Raw genomic sequence first — 21,365 nt, 5'->3', positions numbered from 1 at the left:
AAGCAGATCTAACTACAAAGAGCACTTTTTGATAATACATTTTTAGTAGCAGACAATAGAAATCTTAAGAGGCATTGCATAGCTTCATACACACTTTGACCCCAATTCCATTACAGTCTCTCTCTCCGTCAGTCAGTCTCTATCAGTCAGTCAGTCTCTCTCTGTCAGTCAGTCTCTCTCTCCCGGTCAATCAGTCTCTCTCCCGGTCAGTCAGTCTCTCTCCCGGTCAGTCAGTCTCTCTCTGTCAGTCTCTCTCTCTGTCAGGTCTCTCTCTCTCTCTGTCAGTCAGTCTCTTAGTCAGTCAGTCTCTCTCTCTCTCTCTGTCAGTCTATCTCTCAGTCAGTCAGTCTCTGTCAGTCTTAGTCTCTCTCAGTCAGTCTCTCTCTGTCAGTCTCTCTCTCAGTCAGTCTTTCTCTGTCAGTCTTAGTCTCTCTCTCTTAGTCAGTCTCTCGCTCTCTCTTTGTCAGTCTCTCTCTTTCAGTCAGTCAGTCTCTCTCTCTCAGTCAGTCAGTCAGTCTCTCTCTCTCAGTCAGTCTCTCTCTGTCAGTCAGACAGTCTCTCTCTCTGTCAGTCTCTCTCTCTCAGTCTGTCATTCTCTCTCTCTCTGTCAGTCTCTCAGTCAGTCAGTCTCTCTGTCAGTCAGTCAGTCAGTCAGTATCGGTCTCTCTCTCTCTGCCGGTCTCTCTCTCTCAGTTTCTCTCTTTCTCTCTCTGTCAGTCAGTCTCTCTGTCAGTCAGTCTCTCTCTCAGCCAGTCAGCCTGTGTATCAGTCTCTCTCAGTCAGTCTCTTTCTATCACCCAGTCTCTCTCTCAGTCAGTCAGTCTCTTTGTCAGTCCATCTCTCTCTCTCTGTCAGTCAGTCTCTCTGTCAGTCAGTCGGTCTCTCTCAGTCAATCTCGGTCTCTCTTTCTGCTAGTCTCTCTCTCTCTCTGTCAGTCAGTCTCTCTCTTAGTCTCTCTCTACCTCAGTCAGTCAGTCAGTCTCTCAGTCAGTCAGAGTCTCTCTCAGCCAGTCAGTCTCTCTCAGTCAGTCTCTTTCTATCAGCCAGTCTCTCTCTCTCTGTCAGTCAGTCTCTCTGTCAGTTAGTCTCTGTCTCTCTCTGTCAGTTAGTCTCTCTCTGTCAGTCAGTCTCTCTCTCAGTCAGTCAGTATCTCAGTCAGTCTCTCGCTCTACTCTCTCTCCACTCTGTCTCCACTCTCTCTCCACTCTCTCTACTGTCTCTCTCCACACTCTCTCTCTCCACTCTCTCTTTCCACTCACTGTCTCTCCACTTTCTCTCTTTTTCACTCTCTTTCTCTCTGGGGGGCAATGGGTACATTACCTGCAGGGTCCGCGGGCCACCAAGGAAGGCCTGCTGAGCCGCTGGCGGCACGCGGGCCGTACTATGAGTACCACGGCGCTATATGGTCAGGGAACTCCTCAGTGAGTTGCAATATCCTTATAATGTATGGCAGGGGCTACTTTATCTCATAAAGCACAGCCACCAGTTTAACTATGGCCTAATGTATGCACCCTACAATTTGCTTCTAAGGACACTACAGATAGTTCCACTAGTGATATTCTAGACAATGCATACAATAAAAAAAGCATAAGGAAAATAGTGCATATATCTGTGATAGTACATGCAGGCATGGGTAATTGCTGATTTGGGTAATACATTTAAAATACTTGTAATTGAATTACCTTTTCAATTTACCTGCTTGGATTGAAATATATTACGGCCCCACACAACCAGTGCTTAATTTGAGCCAGTGGTTTCCGGTGCTCAACACTGGATCTTTATTTGTTTCCAGTGCTCTGCACCGGCACGTAATTGTTAACACCACACTTAGGACAGTCTGCCACATGGTGGTGCTGCTCATCTAATTTAGAAATGAGCAGAACAACGGTTGTTTATAAATACAATATATATTAGAAATTACTAATATCTGCTGCCATAGTAATTCCTTTAGCTCCACGGACCTGGAATAATCTGAACTGACACACTTGCAGGCAAGAGAGATGGTTAGTAGTTATTTTCGCAGCAATGACGTGCAGTGTCTGGTGCAAGCAGCAGTGGCCTCCTGGTCAGGACCCTGGCACTTAATATTTTACAAATTAAGCACCGCACACAACAACTCCCCTTGGGTGCAGAGGACACCGTGCCTGCATTTAACTATTTACAAAAATGCTATCCCTGTCCCCTTACAGCAGACCATTGACAAAACAAGATCCCTGTGCAAGGCACAACTGTGCTTGTCATTGAGAAAAAAGGCTGGTGTTGTAGGAGAGCCTTTTGGGGGAGGGGTCCACTTCCTTAGCGCTCACCTACCACAATCACTCATATGCAATCACCCCTCCACATCCTTCACCACTCATTCAACATTCCAGCTATATTTTGTCCCTTCATTGCCCCTAAGCAGAGTCCTGGTTATGTTTCTGGGGTTGCGCACATCTCCTTCCTATGGCTGCCGCCTAACTGGTTTTATATGGGCATGGGCTGTATTTTAATGTCTCGACCGGTACAACAATTAGAAAAATCAGAATGGTATTTTTTCCCCTTATTTGTTCATAGTTTAAAAGGTAATGTAAGAAGAACACACTTTAAGTGTGCTGTACAGCTGCCCAGGTGACCCCTGACTGACAAAAACAGAAAGGCCATATTCAAATGAATAACAATGATTTCCTATAAAGTTCTATTTCAGAACCATACTGGGGCCTTTGCAGAATGTTAAATTGTGAACAGATGGCTATATTTGACTGTTGCAATTAAAGGGAGCAACCTTACCTGTGGCACAATAAGTTCTGTGCAGCCTCTTCCCCTCTCAGACAAGCAGTGCTCCAAGGAAGATGCTTTTTGTGAGGAGGAGTGGGAGGGGGGAGGGGGGTACCTGCTCTTGTAAGGGACCTGGCAGACTCAGAGTGGAAGAGAAACAAAAGTTATTTTGTTTCTCTTCACTTCTGAGTCAGCCCCTGTCAGCGCAGAGGCTCAAAGTAGGCACAAAAGGCTTCTGCTTTACAGGAGACGAGACACACACGCTGGACAAACAAGCTGAGGGGGCCCCCCTTCATATATAGAAGAGTGGGGTTCCCCCGCACTGCGGGGGCTGCGGGGGTGTCCTTTATACCTAATGTATTATTTAATACACATTTAATTTGATAAGTCAATGTGTTCTAACATTTCATGTTATTAGTTGTAGTTTAATACAATTTGAAAAAAAAATCTATAGTTCTATTATACATTAAAATGTTTGCCTATTGTTTTCAAGAATAATAAAAGTAAATCATTTTCCCTATACTTTTCCATTGGGTGGCGATGGTCTTTACCCACAGGTGAACAGTTTCTAGAAGTATCTTCTTTACACTCATAGATTCTGTCATAGGAAGCCCCTCCCGCTGATTTGAGGGGGAGGTGACATTTATGTCTACACCTAGGTGTGAATCTCCAATCTGAAATGAATACAAAAAAAGAAGAGTTACACCTATATATTAGTAAATAGGCACATGAGTACATATATAAACATGTATGTTTATCTTTGCGAGTCAGCCCCTCAGCTTTGAACAAACTAATGCAGATTTGTTTAAAACAATAGAGCCAGCACAGCACTGAGGTGTGTAAACCTGACTGGCATTTGTAGGAGTCAACAATGGGCCTTGCATGTGTTGACATTGTTATGAACTTCGATCTAGCCATAAAGTACTTATAAGTGCTTCCATTGGTGATGTAGCATTTGTTTTAGTGGATTAGATGCACTCTAAAGCGACCGCAGTCAGGTCACAGGGACATTCTGCATTACTTTCCAAACAGAATGCTTACAGAACTCTGGGAGCTCCAAGAACCATACCATTTACTGAATGCAGCAGAAAATAAAAGGATCTTGAAATTGTAAGTGATAGACATAGAGGCATATTATCAAGAACGTGTGATAACCATCACAAAAGTTACTTAACGCAACCTACAACATTGCAGTCTATAGCGGGAATTTTACGCCGTGTTAACCAGGCATTCACAACCCTGCCATACCATGCGATAGACACCAGATAACGCGTCAACTGACCACGATAAAATCAACGCCACGCCGCAAAAATGCGAAACGCGAATGCTAAAAAAGCTGCGATGAGGCCAATTGAGATACAAAAATCAGTGATAACCAGCTATAGACCTGCAATTCACACGCGTCAGATGGGAACAATCACCATAAAAGTAGAAAAAAAACTGACAAACAAATGCCGAACAACAGCCAAGCACATTGCTCACAAAGAAACGGAAGGCAGCAATACAGACTGGAGGTGGCAGTCCTGCGCCACAGGAGGAGCTGGACGATATGGAGGAAATGGTGTCCACAGTCATCAGTGGGGAGACGGTGGCGGGAGTTGGGGGACCGGACACTGCACAACGGGACCGGACACAACAGCAAGAGGGTGAGCAACGACCAGGGACCGGGGGGACAGGGGGAGATGGGCACACTGGCACACATGCACAAGTAAGTAGAGCACAGCTGCGGACAAATCATGCCCCAGACCCCAACTCCCACAAAGAGAACTATGTACCCAAGTATGCAACATCTCAGCTCTGTATGAGAACAGAAGTCAGAGGGACACCGCATGTAAGGGATAAGGGGCAGCCAAATCTGAGCTGCAGGGGCGACTCCCCAATATGCGGCACACACATCACGTGCACAGCACATCAACATTGACAATGAAGTGGCACAAACCACAACACGTTCACCACAGAACAGAGGACACAACTGGTGCCGACTGGGTGTTGACACTGTCCAATCACAAGTGGCATTGCAGGGAAATCTGAGTTGATAATGTACAAGTACAAACACACAGCCGTGATGTTGTCGGAATGTCCACTGTCCCACAGCAAATGGGCATCCCCTCCGAAACAGCCACGATGTACACAGTCATGCAGTCTGTATGTAAACATGTACAATGCGACAACGCACATGTGAACATATTGTTAAACAGCATCTCCCCTTCACATTGCAGACAATCACCACCTCCTGCAGAGCCGTCCCAACCTCTTGAAGTACCGGGGATTTTAGGACCCCAGCGGTGCCAGGGATAGCACCCTATGACTTCGGGTTATCCTGTTGCTGTAGTATTATAAAAGACGCTCTCATGGTAATGTAACAAAGAACTTGGAAAAAGAAGCTGAAATATGAAAAAGACATCTTTTTTAGACATTAAATGAGTGAGACTACGTCGCACAGAAGCCTTAGCAACTGAATGAGGCAGTCTGCAGAACAAAAACCAGTCTTCTGTTTTATACAGAATATTACGCTCTGGGCAACACCGCCCTTCTCTTGCAGTTGGTCATTCACATATTTTACTTCAGAGAACAAGCAGAGTCATGATTACAATCCCACATTTCAGTTCAGCCAGCCCGCAATTATTTACCCAGCGAGGCTCAGATCCCTCATCAGATATCGATAGGCCCCAATAAACATGAGCATCTCCTGTTTGGGAAACAAGCCATAAAGCAGGAACAGTCAGGTGTGAAAGAGATTAGCTGGAGGCTCGTGTTTAATGTAAAGGCTTTATGGTGTGTCAAGCCCTGATGCTAATCACAGGTGGCCAGAGGACGGGGAACTCGTGAGACCGGACTGACCTGGGGCAGCAGAGCCAAGCTGCCCAGGTCATAGAGAAGTCAAAGGAAGGCACATGTGCTCTAAAGGCTCGTATTTGCTTCATAATATGTAGCCTATGTGAGGGCAACCATAAGATGGCCACCGCTCTAAGATGGAACCCACGTAGTGATGTATAATATCGTATACATAGTGCATTTATAGCTAAAACGTTACACGAAGCACTTGTACATACCGCATTGACCATTCGCGGTTCGCTAATACCGGGATAGACAGGGGTAGGGCCCTGCCTCCTACGCGGTCCCAAATTTTAAAGTACTACAGACCCTCCTTTTGCCCTTACATAGGCAATAACTATACTCTCATCAATCCGAGTCTAGGTCAATATTCATGAAGTCATGGAGATGTTGCTGTAGCATCATCCTATTACTTAGCTCGTTTTCTGATACATGTTTCCTTACACATTTAGTAGCACAAAGGCCACATATGGCGGGACAAAATAAGGAATACCTCTGTCTGTAGTAGGCGGCATAAGATCACACACCCAATAATTAGTGATGTTCACTACTAACTAATGTTGATGCAGAAGCTGTACAAAAGAATTGCTTACGAATTCTAATCTTTTAACCTGCCCATGTTCAGGATAGGGTGAAAAGAGTACAAAGAAGCAGTGGTAGGAAAAGACATAGGTTGGGAAGCGGGTGCAGAAGTCAATTGAGTAGAGAAAAACGATCCTACCCATAAATGACAATGTCATGCTTGAAAAGACACTAGAAAACATGTTATTAAGAACATATAAACAACGGGAGAAAGTAGTAACCACTATTGCAAATTAAATAATAGTTTTTCACAACCCTAAGCAAAAAGCAAATCCCAAAATTATCTAGTAACATTTTTTAGGGCTCCTATGCAATTCAGTGATTTGTTTTGTATGTTCAGGTGAAACAGTGGTGACCCTCATCAATGCTCTAAGGTGAAAAGGGGGTACTCTTTCCACAGAAAATGGACTTTATTCTGCTTATACTGAACAGAATAGTACTTTAAAACAATGCCAGCAAAACAATCTGTCTCCTTAACACCTACTCTATACAATCACACGGAAACCTCTTGTGAAACCACCTATGCCCAGAGTCCGTTCAAAAAGCCTCTCTGGCAGGCTTCTATTGTCCATCAAATCTTCTTCTGTTGTTTTCATTTGCATGGGCCTCTTCATTCAAGCCTTTCATGAGAAAGTACTGCTTAGTTGAAGTGCCCTCCTGGCAAACACCCACAGCTCACTCGAGAGTCTCAAATTCAAAAGGCAGTGCACCTGTATCTTTCCTCTGCGGCAGACACTACAATAATATGCTCTTCATTGGTCATGGGCACAGATCATCTTGTGCAGACCCGGGACCATTCTCAGGATCCAACACTCATCATTCGGTGTCAGAGGACGCTCAGGCTGTTCTTCCATGGGCCCTAGAATTAGTGCCTTTTGTCAATCTTGGATTCGCCGGTGCACTGCACTTCCATTGGAGCAAAGGGAAAAGAGGGGGGTGTGTGGCCAAAAACTCAGGCCAAGGGGCTCAAAGGACTGCACACTGTCAGAGGTTACCAGCACATGACAGGCGCTCTTGTGCACTGAAATTCTGGTTCTGTGGCAAAACCAGCTCCTCCTTCTTTTCTAATGTTGAACGCCTTCTGATGAAGCAAGTGCGATGCTTTAAACAGTTCATTGTATAACAAGGGGACTGCAAACAGGTGGCCTGCGGTATTTCAAAGGAGTGGCCACACGCCATGGGACAATTTTGGTCTAGAATACACTGTCATTCTCAAAAAGCAATACAAATATAAAGGCAGTAGGTAAAACAGCGTCTCTAATCTTTTCAATTGGGTTTCCGTGTGAGAGCCTCCATCATCTAAGGGTAGATAACTACACGAGAATTCTATCTACATGGATGTCTTCACATATGGTGGCATTGTGTAATGGGGCAAACACATTTTTTTTCCTCTCAATGATTACATCTAGGTGTTCCTAAATTTCTTATCTAGAACATCTCAATAGAGAAATCACACGGTACAGATTATCATGGGCATCTAGAAACCTTTCACATCAGGTGCACTATGCAATACACAGGCTAATAGTCAAATATGCAAACAAAAGACAAGAACTAGAGGGTCCTGATATTTGCATGATTAGAACACATCTGATCCCACCAAAAATTAGAGCTTCAGGAACAAAAGGGTAAAAACCACATTAAAAATAGACATTGAAAATTTGTCATGTTCAAAAAGTAAACGCAAGATATCTCCCTTTGAGATGGAAAACTTGTCTTACTATAATATTGAGTCAGTTAGCCAGTCTATCGCTACTCTGACAGTCAGGCTGAAAAACATTGAAGCAGGCCTAAGGAAAATTCTTGGAAACCAGTCTGGTCATGCAAAAGGGAATTGTACATAATATGGGGGTCCCTGGTACATCACTGTAGTCTGGAAGTGTGTACCTGAACAATACACCTACAATAATAAATGGGCTGACTGGTGAAAGGAATACGGAAAAGGGAATTGGAACTAGGACACAACTAAAATCCCCAATCACTAAGCATAATGCGACATTGGGCAGGGAAGAAACAAAAGCAATAAAAAATTAAAATCTATAGGAAGGACAAGAATTTACTTGGGTGATAGTCAGGCATGTGACGCTACACCAAGAGTACGGGTGATACACAAAAGGCAAAAGTTACACAAATTTGAACTCTACCGCTGGCGACTACACCATATACGGTACTCCTAGGTAATATTCCAGTTCCTTCTTCAGGGAAAAATGAAAACCTGGTTTTCTTTTAAGGAACAAGAGCCATATGCTACTTAGGAAGCAAAACATCATTAACTAATGTAATATAGAGATTAGGCCACCTTGAGTCACAGATCTATAATTTCATCCTTAGGTCCAATCAAGGATACATAAATGTAGGGCTGCCTGTTCCTTAAGGGAAGGGGGCAGTAACGTGACTAACTGCAGGTGACACACTTTGATCCTGTATATCTCTTTTTTCCTTCACTACCCCATTATAGCCAAATAGACATGCACTGGTGAAGTGTTGTTTCTCATGTTCACAGCATGAAATATCATTATCTGTGGAATTTAGTAACCAGAACAAGTTCAACCAACTGTTGCGTAGCGATGGGCATCGTCATGACCATCCCCTCACAACACAGGTAAACTTGTAATAGTATCAAAAGCAGCAACAAAAACAACAAAAACATGCAAAAAATAATAAAAACACACAAAACGTCAAGCCATCAGATATACTTGCTGTATATCAAGCACAAAAAGCATAGACAAAACAATAGCATATGTAATAAGCGGTGACACACAAACACCATGTCATGTACTTTATGCACTGTAAAACTGCAGCCCAAAACCCAATATTTGGGCCTGTTTAATTTGTCAGGTTTAAAATCCTTACCCTCCTTTTTGACAGTAGATCACCAGGCAATGGAAATCTGCTGTCAAATATAACTTTACTGTCTCTCTTCTAACATACAGGACCAGCAAGAACAATTCATGATAGAACCAAATACACAAAAATAAATTTCCATTACTTAACTGTTACCCTCTTGTCAGTCCTTGCAACATCCAGCCACTTTAGTTTTTACCTTTCTAAAAATAAAAATCGTTACACTGACATTCCATATTAATTTGGCACCTACAATTTCCACTGTGAAAAATAAGTCTTAATTGTCAATTCGTTCACACTTAGCATGTAGCCTTAAAAATTTTTAGAATCTTATTTTCTGTCTAAGACTTAATGCAACACTTCGTTTTCTGTTAAATAAGAGCTAATAGCAGGCATCATTCTATTTTTTTTTTTTTTTTTTTAGCGCGAGACACAAATGTATCAGTTCTGTAAAGCATTCAACATGATGTTTGGGCTTTCAAAGAAACCCCTTTGCTATATTTTCCCTTTGGAATTAAGTTCTTTAGTTTTAGTGATGTTGTTATGGAGAAACCAGAAACCCCACCTTTAGAGGCCCGTGTAGGAAGGTCATTCTGCATTCCACAGAGGCAAGGCCCTAATTTAAAAGGTCATAAATGTCAACTCCATTGTTTACGGGAAAACTAAAGATAGCATCTCAGCAGCGTGACCGAGCCAGCCTCTGCAGCTCTCCCAGCTCCCAGCTTCTGCCACTCTGAATTTGTCAAAGCCAGAAGGCCTTCCTAATTCCTCCTAACTTGCAATAATTCACGATATTTTGAAAAATAATTTCTCCTTTTTAGGCGCTAAAAAAAGTATCCCTATTCCCAGATTGTTAAACTACATGTACTGTGAATAATTCACAAAACTTAATAACACACATACCAGTTTTTAGAATAATTGCTTGTTGCAATCCTATGCAATGGTACACATTTCATCAACTTTAAATGAATGAACGTTTCAGTAGGCCCAGCTAAAGTTAGACTGAACTCCAGCAATTGGGACCGCTTTCTGCCCCAGTCCACTGGCACTGCGAATTGCATTTGCAATAAGTTTTGATATTTTCTTCCTCATTTAGTCACTTGCTTTTCCATCATCATTCATTCCGTTTTTCACTATTTCAAAAGACTGTCTAATGAACCTGCAGGGAATTTAAGGCAATTTCCCAGGTTTCTAATGCTCTTGCTGGGCCATCCGAACCTCTTATAACAGTTTCTCTTATCATACTCAGCTGTTCTTTAATTTAATTGTTTTGTTAACATTACTAAACGCTGTCGTCCCCTAGATTCCTTTATTCAAGCTCGGTTCGTCACTTTCATATTAGCATATGAAACTTAGTGCCTCCCGTTAGGTAATTACAATATTTTCACCCCTACTGCTAGAACCTGCAATCTCATCTTTTCCCCTCCTACTTACTCAAACCGTTACCACATTCCTTTTGATCCCCTTGTCGATACAATCTTCCTCACGCTACTCTTCATGTCTTTATTACTCCCCTTCATCATCTCTCTTCCCTCCAAGGCATTCTATTTTCCCAATTGTTCTTCTCCTTTCTACGTAATACCTAGTTCTTATAACCGTAATTCTACATTTCTCCACCCCTCTACCATTACTGCCTTCATCACGTACCTGCTCACAAACATCCTCCGTTTTCCTTCATCAAAAAATTCTCCTTTTCTCTTTCCCAGCTGTTTTTAAACCTTCCGCCCCTCCCACTTAGCAGCCTGTCCCCTAATTTCTACGTAATGATCACATGCACCGCTTTTTGACTCTCGGGCTTACATGACATACTATTTTTCATAGCGTGCTCAGTAATATCGTGCCCAGCCTAACAGACACAGCTAAAGTTAGAACCTTCAACCCTGATATTAAAACAAGCCTTTGTACTGGCACATTGACTCATCGAATCATAAGAAGGCACAACCTGTAAATATATATCAAACCTAAATGTATGTATTTACTGAAGCCTGAGACACTTTAAAAAGTACTCTGAATGAAAGAAAATGCAGTTTAAACAGTGCTTTTACCCAAATTCGACTTTGATTTGTTTTGGCATTAAAAAATGAGTATCCTACAATTTTCTTGCATAATATGCATTACCAGAATGTCTATTACATAACCCATGAGTCAGGCATTGGAAATAATAACTTATACTTTATAAAAATGAGCTTGTTTGTGCCTGCGCCAAGGGAAAATTGTACACACGAATGCTTGCCATTTTAGTGATGCAACACAACTTAAATCAAATTTTAATGCTAGGATGCCATAGTATGAGTATTAAGCTTTATAAATATCAAAAAACGATTTTGAAAAGCACTTATTTTTTTAAAATAATTTTTCCATGATTAATAATTTTCTTTAAAAAAAAATCCCAATTATTCGTTTTTGTGATAATTCCATGTATAAAAAACAAGCTGCATCCCTTGCCTATCATTTTGGACACATTTAACTCACAAGCCTAAGCGCATAAGCCCAATTTGAAACGCGTCACATTTTTGCGCCACTGTCATTTAAAAGGACGGTTATGCAAAATTCCACCCGTGTTTAACTGGGAAAGTGCTGGCTGAATGAACATTCCTATCAAATATACTGCAGATGAAAAGTTTGCCTGTGAACATCTAATACAATGCATCTAAGGAAAATGCTGTAAATTTATGTACTTTTGCAAAAATAGATAATTTCGTTTTTGGGGCCTTATTTATATCTATTGAATGTGGTTCTAATTTTATCCTTGAAGTATTTAACGGCAGTTTTGTATATGTGAACAACTGCTCATTCTATAAATTAAATAGCAACACATAGCTATTTTAGCACATCACATTGTTCATTTCTGGATTTTTCCTAAGTTTCTACTTAACATTAATTAACCAACATTTTGCTTAACAGACTGAAAACATCAGAAGACCCACAAACACATATTGAGCTCATTTCAGACATAAACGGAAAGGGGGGTCAAACAGACAATACAGCGCGCTTTAGCCATTTTGCATGAATAGCGCCGTCGCAATTTATTTACAGAAGTTGCACTAATGAGAAAACCACATAGACATTTAAACACACAGTTGACTTGCAAATCAATACGCATGACAGAAAGAAAGAACAGCTCACAGACTATACTTGAACCAAACCATTTGCAAATACTAGTTGTAAGTCATATTTACAAGAAACGCTTCTCAATAGTATTCCAAAAGGCTGCATAAACAGCCCAACAGACAGATGTATGTCCAAGAAGTAGTGAGAGCTCTAAATTCACTAGCTTTGCCTAGCAGAACACCACACAAAATCGTTCTGCATATCTTTATTCATGAAACTGCGCAGAACGAAGGATCCTTGTTTTGTATTATGTCATATCTTAATTCCCTGGGAATACAAAATCACCAAGGAAGAAATATGTTTTCAAATCTAACCGATTTTAACTATGGTACCGTCCAAAAAAGCAACACATTTTTCCATGTGAGCTTACAAACAGGCATGCAACTAAACCAAATGGAGAAATATCTCCTCATTACCTGCCTACACAAATTGCAATTCGCATATCCAGACCTATACAAACCAAAAGTTGGCCAACACAAATTTCTACATTTCAAACTTGCTAAGATCAGGCATCTTATAGCTCACTAATCTAACTTCAAACTTCAAGGGGTTATCTCTATCAATACACTCGCAAATATACGAGACCCTTGGCTATGGTAATTGCAATGACCAAATTAAAAACCAAGAAACCAACCCCTCGGCTTTGGTAATTGCGATAACCAAATCAAAGACCCAAAGAACCAAAGGAGTGGGAGCGACCCACTTATACTTAACTCTTACTTTTATTAATCAAAAGGTTATCCAAATTCTAACTGTCAAGTTCTTCATAACAAAACGTCTTTTATAATACTCACGCCAAAAAGGGTTCTAATCGGGAGTGACATCTTTTGGAGAGTCAAAGTCAGAAAGATCAGAGATATACTGGGCTGCAGAGACAGAGAATCCCCCAGAACCTCGGTACCTGCTTAGTGGATTTCTGTCCTGTTCTCCCCAGTAGATTTGTGTCCTCTGACAAGATCGCTCTTCCAGATAGTCACTTGTATTGATGCCCAACGTTGGGCGCCAACTGAAGTACCGGGGATTTTAGGACCCCAGTGGTGCCAGGGATAGCACCCTATGACTTCGGGTTATCCTGTTGCTGTAGTATTATAAAAGACGCTCTCATGGTAATGTAACAAAGAACTTGGCAAAAGAAGCTGAAATATGAAAAAGACATCTTTATTAGACATTAAATGAGTGAGACTACGTCGCACAGAAGCCTTAGCAACTGAATGAGGCAGTCTGCAGAACAAAAACCAGTCTTCTGTTTTATACAGAATATGACGCTCTGGGCAACACCGCCCTTCTCTTGCAGTTGGTCATTCACATATTTTACTTCAAAGAACAAGCAGAGTCATGATTACAATCCCACATTTCAGTTCAGCCAGCCCGCAATTATTTACCCAGCGAGGCTCAGATCCCTCATCAGATATCGATAGGCCCCAATAAACATGAGCATCTCCTGTTTGGGAAACAAGCCATAAAGCAGGAACAGTCAGGTGTGAAAGAGATTAGCTGGAGGCTCGTGTTTAATGTAAAGGCTTTATGGTGTGTCAAGCCCTGATGCTAATCACAGGTGGCCAGAGGACGGGGAACTCGTGAGACCGGACTGACCTGGGGCAGCAGAGCCAAGCTGCCCAGGTCATAGAGAAGTCAAAGGAAGGCACATGTGCTCTAAAGGCTCGTATTTGCTTCATAATATGTAGCCTATGTGAGGGCAACCATAAGATGGCCACCGCTCTAAGATGGAACCCACGTAGTGATGTATAATATCGTATACATAGTGCATTTATAGCTAAAACGTTACACGAAGCACTTGTACATACCGCATTGACCATTCGCGGTTCGCTAATACCGGGATAGACAGGGGTAGGGCCCTGCCTCCTACGCGGTCCCAAATTTTAAAGTACTACACTCTCTTCTCTGATGACGAAGAGGACCACGACACCTTTGACTCCGACGCCCTCCGAGAGTTCATTGACAGTCTCTACAGCACACCTACAGGAGCAGGGCAGCCCAGCTGCAACAAGGAGAACCCACCCCCTGCACAGACCACACTGCAGGCAGCACCCACCACCACGGCTGCATCCCAGGACCCCCATAAAGAACACATGGCCTTCCAACGCCGTGTGTTGGGATGGCAGGAGCAGCTGGCTGAACAGGTGTGGGTGGGCTTCGACCGCATGGCAGACAAACTAGATGCCATACGTGGGTGTCTACGTTCCATCAGGGACCACTCATAGTCCCTAACGGACACCCACAGTCCGCTCCATGCTCTCCAACAAACCATGGCTGACATCGCTAGAGTCCTGACTGTGAGACAAGAATGACTGTCTAGTCAGAGTGGCTCCAGCGAGCTCACCTGGGAGTTGGGACAAATGCGGAGGCTCATGGAGAACATGGAGGGGGCCAATGCGGAAAGAGCGGCTGACATGGCTGCACACTGGCGAGAGGTAGCTGGGTTCCACAATGGCCTCAAAACCATCCTCCTGGCATTGCTGCCACAAGGCCTGTCGCAAATGCATGCTGCTGCCACCACTACATCCACATCTCCGACCCCTGAAGTGTCAGTGCCACACAGTGCGGCAGACATTCCACCTCTGGCCCCTGAGGTGTCACTGCCACACAGTGCTGGAGAGAGGCCAGCACCACCCACACGTGAGGAACATGAGACAGCAGAGGACGAAGATGCGGATGAATCTGCCCTCGTGGTCAGAAGTAAGCGGTAGCATTCATCTCCGCCTCATGGCCTGTTTCATATTGGTACTGCCCTCTGCATCATCACCTTCCACTGTCCCCCGGTACACTCTGCGACACTCACCTTGGACCTCGCAATGGACTGCCATATTCTGTTTGATCGCTAATGACCCAGCTATCAGACTGCAGACTGAACTCTTCCACTTCCTTTGTACCTGTCATTCCCTGAATGACTCTGGCTGGCCCTCCACAGGCAAACATTTGAAAGTGTGGTTTGCATGGCCCTGTACTGCTCCAGATGCGACACTCCACTGAATGTGCATTAAACATTCCGAATCACACAGATGTGTTGTCTCTATGGTCTTTCAAGTGTGGTGGTATGGATGAATGTGGGGTCAGTGAATTTCTCTTACGTCCATGTAGCTCATGTTGTTGGACTTGGGTCACAGGGTGACACATTGACGATTGTAGTCCGGGTGGCGCCGACGCAACAACAGCGACACATGCATTTGTAACTTCCTTGTCTAGCCCCATACGGAACCACGCACAGAGCCCCGGGGTGATTGTTCAAACCCTTACGCTGTACTGGCATACGCCAGCTCAGCCCACTACGCCTACACTCCAGGGGGGACAACAACGCCCCATGTGCCAGGACTCCCCTGTAGTGATCTGCTGCTCACAGGTCTAGTTGTCAGCATGCCACGGCCACTCCCTCACGGCTGGTTTACACCCACACCACACTCATCCAGCACAAGCATCACAGCACATGTGACCCTGCCAATAAAACGGACCGGGCACACGTGCATGACGCCATTTCCAACCTCTCCCGGGGTGTATCCGTGTGGTGTGCATGGAGGAATGGGGGCCCAGGGGCCTGCAACATCACATTCCGCAGGCCCGGAGGGGACATGATGGCGTCCGCACCACGATACCCACTCATAGAGGGTCCATGACTAGCAGGGCACAGACTTGGTGGCACCGGATACACTGCGGCCGGCACAGGCACACCACCACGGGACGGTGACTTTGGATGCACTCAGGTAGGGGCACCTTAAGTGCTGAGCGGGTGTGAAACCAGTGATGATGCACCGTCCCGGCGGCCCGGACGGCTCAGGTTTTGTGTGCCCTGCTGGATCCCCGTGTAGGCCTGAGCCAGTGGGCAGCGTGGGCCTACCGCCACGTGATGTGGCGTGGCCTCGCGGGTCACAGAGTTAGTGGTACCTATGAGGCTGAGCAGGTGTGCAGCTTGCGATGATACCGGGTACACTGGTATGTCCTCTGCCATGGAGTAATCAAGACCCAGCACCAAATGTGAGACCTGGTGGCCTGCAGAGCGGGGCTGCATGATGTGGAGGGTTCCGTGCCTGCGGGCCCCGGGCTTGTGGCTTGCAGCAGCACGTGGTGGGCCCTCTTTTCTACACGCCGGTGGCGGAAGGTTAGCAGTGAGGCCTGGGTGCGCAGGGGCGGGCATGCACCGCTGGGCGGCGAGAGGAGCTGGGGTGCATCTGCCTAGCTGCGCAGGGGTGGACATGCACCACTGGGCGGCGGGAGGGGCAGGGGTGCATCTGCCTGGCTGCGCAGGGGCGGTCAGGGGATGATATCTTGTGCAATTTTATGTACTTTGCCATTCAGGTATCTGGACTCTGTTTCAGATAACGGGTCTGTCTCAGATGTGGGACCTGGTGGACTGCACTACATACCGGCATGTGGTTGGAGACACATCAGTGGCAGCAGGTGGGCTGTGAGGCCTGGGTGCGCATTGATGGCACTCTCTCTCTCCCTGTCCCTCTCTTCGTTTCTCTATCTCTCTCTCCCCCATCTGTTTGTATATACCTTTCTGTCCGTCTATCTCTCTCTCCCCCTCTCTGTCCATCTATCTCTCTCTCCCCCTCTCTGTCCGTCTTTCTCTTGCTCTCTCTCTCATTCGCTCTCCCTCTCCTTCGCTCCCTCTCTCCATCGCTCTCTCTCTCCTTCGCTCTCTCTGTCCTTTGATGTGCGCAGGACACACCTTCTCATCATGATTTTTGTCTTGCAGGCTGTGACCTACGGATTGTCCCGAGGGGAGCCACCATGTGTCTTCATTTCTATTCTGTCTTTATTTTAATACATTTTCATTTGTTGCTTCGAAGGTGAATGTGTGATGATCATTATTGTGACGACACATGCATGTCACCAGATGTGATTGTGCGACATCATGCGGGTTATTTGGTATATGTTTCCGTGTGGTTGCTGTGACATGTCTTTGTCCAGGGGTGGGTGGGGGATGCCCGGAGTGGGGCCGGAGGGGGGGGATTTGGTGTCCTGGGGGTGATGGAGGTGCGTGTTGTTGCCCTCTTTGGGCTCCGGGATGCATGTTCTGTGGTTCCATGGCGTTTGTTGTTCTTCAGGTGTGGCTCTGGGCTGGGCTCTTTATTGTGGTGCAGGTTGTAGTCCAACTTTGCACCAGGTCGGAGCAGGTGTTAGTTTCCTGGTGCTAACGAGCCTTATAGCATGTTTTGTGTTCTTATCGCAGATCAGGCTGGTCGTTGAGAATGGTGTGGTGTTGTCACAGCTTTTTGCTCGGGCACGCCTACTCTGCATCTCATTAGCGATAGTTGTCGGGTTCATCCTTGGCGATGTTTTTTGCGGCTGCTATCACCGGAAAGCTGGTGATATGGTCTAGGCACTTGTGCGCCGTATATTCTGGCAAGTGACGCTCGCACATGTACAGTGACCTATGGCATAGCACAGAAGACACATCATATGCATGCAAATCATCAGCTCCAGTCTTCTACTACAGATTGGAATGCCTCCCATGACACCACCAGGGCCAGATTGGGAATCAAAAGCAGCCCTGGCAAAAATGTTCAAACCAGACCTGCCCCTTCCTCGTCGCGCTCTCATCTCTCTCCCTTCTTCTTTCTCCCTTTCTCGCTCTTTACTTTCGGGTAAGCTGGATAAATTGACAAAGGCCCCTGTCTCTAAAAACTGGCACGAAGGCTCCAGCCTACCAGGGTAAATGACTAGTAGAAAATCAGGCAGGGCAGATACCACGCCTAGCATCCGAGGTTCATATAAGGAGGGACATGGAGTGAAGTTTAACAGCCAGTCCGACTGACTGAAAAGGACACAGCATCCCAGTCAAATAGATAGCAAACCAGCTAAACAACATATCTCTCCTTAGATTAAACTCTTCCTGCTATGAAAAACAACAACCACACACTCTTCCAACACTGCAATTGATAGCAGGTTAGATAAGGATGGTATTTGCACCACGCTAATTTGGTGCGAACTTAGAATTAAGATCTGTCCAAAAGGATGACCTTTTTCTCAAACTGAGACTGAACTCACAAATCCATTAAGAAAACATAAAGGTTTATTAGCAAATTAGTAAAGTTGTAATCGCTAATGAAATTAATTAGACATATATCGAAATTCACCTCATGCATTATATATGAATACAATCTAAGTAATTCAATTAGTAATGTAAATATTGTGTTATTAAAGGCAACTTATGCAAATCAATGCAAAGTCTCATTTCCATAATGGAAACGCGTAAAACTAAGCTAAGGTTGTGGGCAAGTCAGGGAAATTTAAAAGCAGCAGGTGGCAGCAAATACATCATCAAAAGAAGAACCAAATAAAGGCTCCAGTTAGAATGAGAAGGAACATGCTTGCTCTAGCAGTTAAAACATAACCTGGCACATGCATCAAAGCTATTTGCGATCGCAAACGGTGCGATTCGCAAAAATCGGCAGTTTGCGATCGCAAAATTAGCTTTTGCGATTCATCAAGGGTCAAGGTCCTCGCAATTTGAGAATTCGCAATTAATTCCGAGTTCTCAAATTGCGATTGCATTCAAGAACCACTTTGAAGTAGTGATTTCGCTACTAGGGGGCGCAAATTACCATGAAGTTGAACTTCATGGTAATTTGCAAAAACTTTGAAAAATGCACTAAAGTGCATCTTTCAAAGTTGTAGGTTACACACACACATGTCCTTGGGACATGTGTGTGCGCAACATTTGTGCACAGATCAATTTCAGGGATGCAACAGGGTGTCCTTTTGACACCCTTGCACCCTTGAAATTGCATGAACAATTTGTGAGTACCAATTGGTACTTGCAAATTGCGCTTGCAATTTTCCATTCATTCCTATGGGCCGGGCCCATAGGAATGAATGGGAAGCTATTCCATGTTTGCGAGTTGCTATTTGCGAGTCGCAAGTAAGGAATATGTAGGAATCGCTATTATTATAGCGATTCCTACCTGCATAGGATTTTGCGAGTCCTTAATTGCGAATCCTTAATATTCGCAATTAAGGACTCTCAAAATCCTAGCTTGATGCATGTGCCTGAACATTTCATCCAAAAGATACATTCCACAGGTTCCCACTGAGTAAGAACCAATCAAAAATAAGTATTCTCTCATACTTGGTGTCACCCTCCTTCTCAAGGATAATACATTGCCAACTTCTTCCCTCATTGCGACCTACACAATATCTCATAAATTTGTATTTAATCACCACCACAGGTTCCCATCCCGTGCAGGTGCGGAAATCACTGTCCAAAAACTAATTTTTTGCTATATTATGGCCTTCAAACTGTAAGCTAATAAAGAATAACCTTTCTAAATGAGCACACAGTGACTCTGTTGCCTGAAACAGAAAGAAAAGTTATGCACAGCAAGCAAAAACGAAATATTTATTTCAGACATGTACTAGGGCACCTAGGGCTATTCACGATAATGTTAAGATTCACCTATGCTAACTAAAGTTAATCAAAAACATGTGATTCATTCAGTTTACTAAACCTAAATATAAAACAAAATGAAATAATATGTAAAATAATATACGAAATAATGAATAAATCAAGTGTCAATCATGTATAAGTCATATGAGCAGTGGTGTTGTGGGCTATCGATTAACATCATGAAACGCTATTAAGTGATGGTGACACTGCATCATCGGTTCCCCCCTCTTATGGCTCTGGGAGCCATTACACAAATCATACAACTGTTTTCTGCATGACAGTTCTAGAAATCCCCTGCGGACCGTCTCTGTGTGTCTCGATTCTTTCAGCTCCTTTGACTCTGTTTAGACAAAGCATTGTATCTCCTCTAATTCTATTTCTTTTCTCTGTCTCTTCAGTCCTCTATCCTCTGCAGATTTCTCTCTTTCAATTCTGAAATAAATCCTCCTGGCCATACATGTCAAGCGTGTGTAGTATTCTAGGCCCCTTACCTCTGAGTCATTCAGGAAAAGCAACATGTCACCAGCACACAGTGTTATGTGGTCTACCTCAACACCCACCCTGCACTACAGCCCACGAAGCTGCACGACAAAGCATACCCATGTCACCAGAGGCTCGACTACTAAGGCAAAGAGGAGGGGGGAGAGCCCTGGCTGTTCCCCTATGAACCAGAAGCGTCCGGGAGAGGAAGCCATTCACACAAATCTGTGCCAGGGGGCCGGCAGATAAAGTATGAACATACGATATGGAGCAGGGCCCAATGCCTACTCGGGCTAGGATGTTCCAAAGACAATCCCAATCGAACGCTTTCTCAAAGTCTATGAGGAGAAAAGCATTTGAGCCAGGCAGTAGATGATGGTAAGCCACTGCCACTTGTGCAGATACAGTGATATGTACCACGATGTGGCATGAACCCACATTGATCAGGATGGATCAAAGTGGGGAGAACCCAGAGCAAGCAATTGGCCAGCAATTTGGCGTAGATTTTGAATTCGGAATAGATGACAGAAACTGGACGATAGGAAGCACAGTCCACGGGGGATTTCCTAGCTTTGTGCAGGGCCACATTAGTCGCTTTGTTAAGTTCCGTCTGGAAATCATCTTTGGTTACCGTGTTATTATAAAGTGCCAACAAGTGGGGCATAAGGGCTGTGTGGTGTTTTTTGTAGTATTCTACCAAGAAACCATCAGGTCACAGAGTCTTGCCCGATTTCATGTCAGAGAGGGCCGTAGCAACGTCTTCAAGGGCCAAAGGTTCGTCAAGCTCCGCGGCAGCTGCCGCCGCAAGACAGCACATTGGTAAATCTGCAATCAAAGATGAGGAGTACTCACATTGTGGCTGTGGTTAGTGAGTGTATAATGCACAGTAATAAGCCACAAACGCTGTCACAATATCTCAGGACTCTGTTACCAACCCCCGCTAGGGGACCCAGATACTAGGCACCACCCTATCTGCCAAACCTAGGGACATGAGCCAATACAGCAGCGTGCCCGATTTCTCCACTTTGCCAATGACCCTACTCTGCGAGGCTACTCAACACGATCTTGCTGTGGCAAATAGATGCTATGGAAGACAACGGCATATTAAAGTCTCTGCTGACGGTGGCCAAGGATAAGGGGGGGGGGTGAGAAAAGCCCTGACCCGCTTGCACAGTGGGAGGTCCTCACCCTGGCAGCATTAGCAGTCAGGTCCACCCACCACAAGTGTTGTACCTTGGGGTACAGCCCTACTGGGGCAGTTGCAGACCATATGGGGGCCCCGGCCCCTAGGGAGAGAAGAGTGACACAGTTCAGCCCGTAGGGCTCACAACAGTCAGTTCGGACTGCATCCAGAATG

Source organism: Triturus cristatus, chromosome 1_2 (assembly GCF_964204655.1).
Source record: "Triturus cristatus chromosome 1_2, aTriCri1.1, whole genome shotgun sequence".
In the NCBI taxonomy this organism is placed as follows: domain Eukaryota; kingdom Metazoa; phylum Chordata; class Amphibia; order Caudata; family Salamandridae; genus Triturus; species Triturus cristatus.
The sequence above is the reverse complement of the archived record's forward strand: the minus strand, read 5'-3'. Positions refer to the sequence as shown.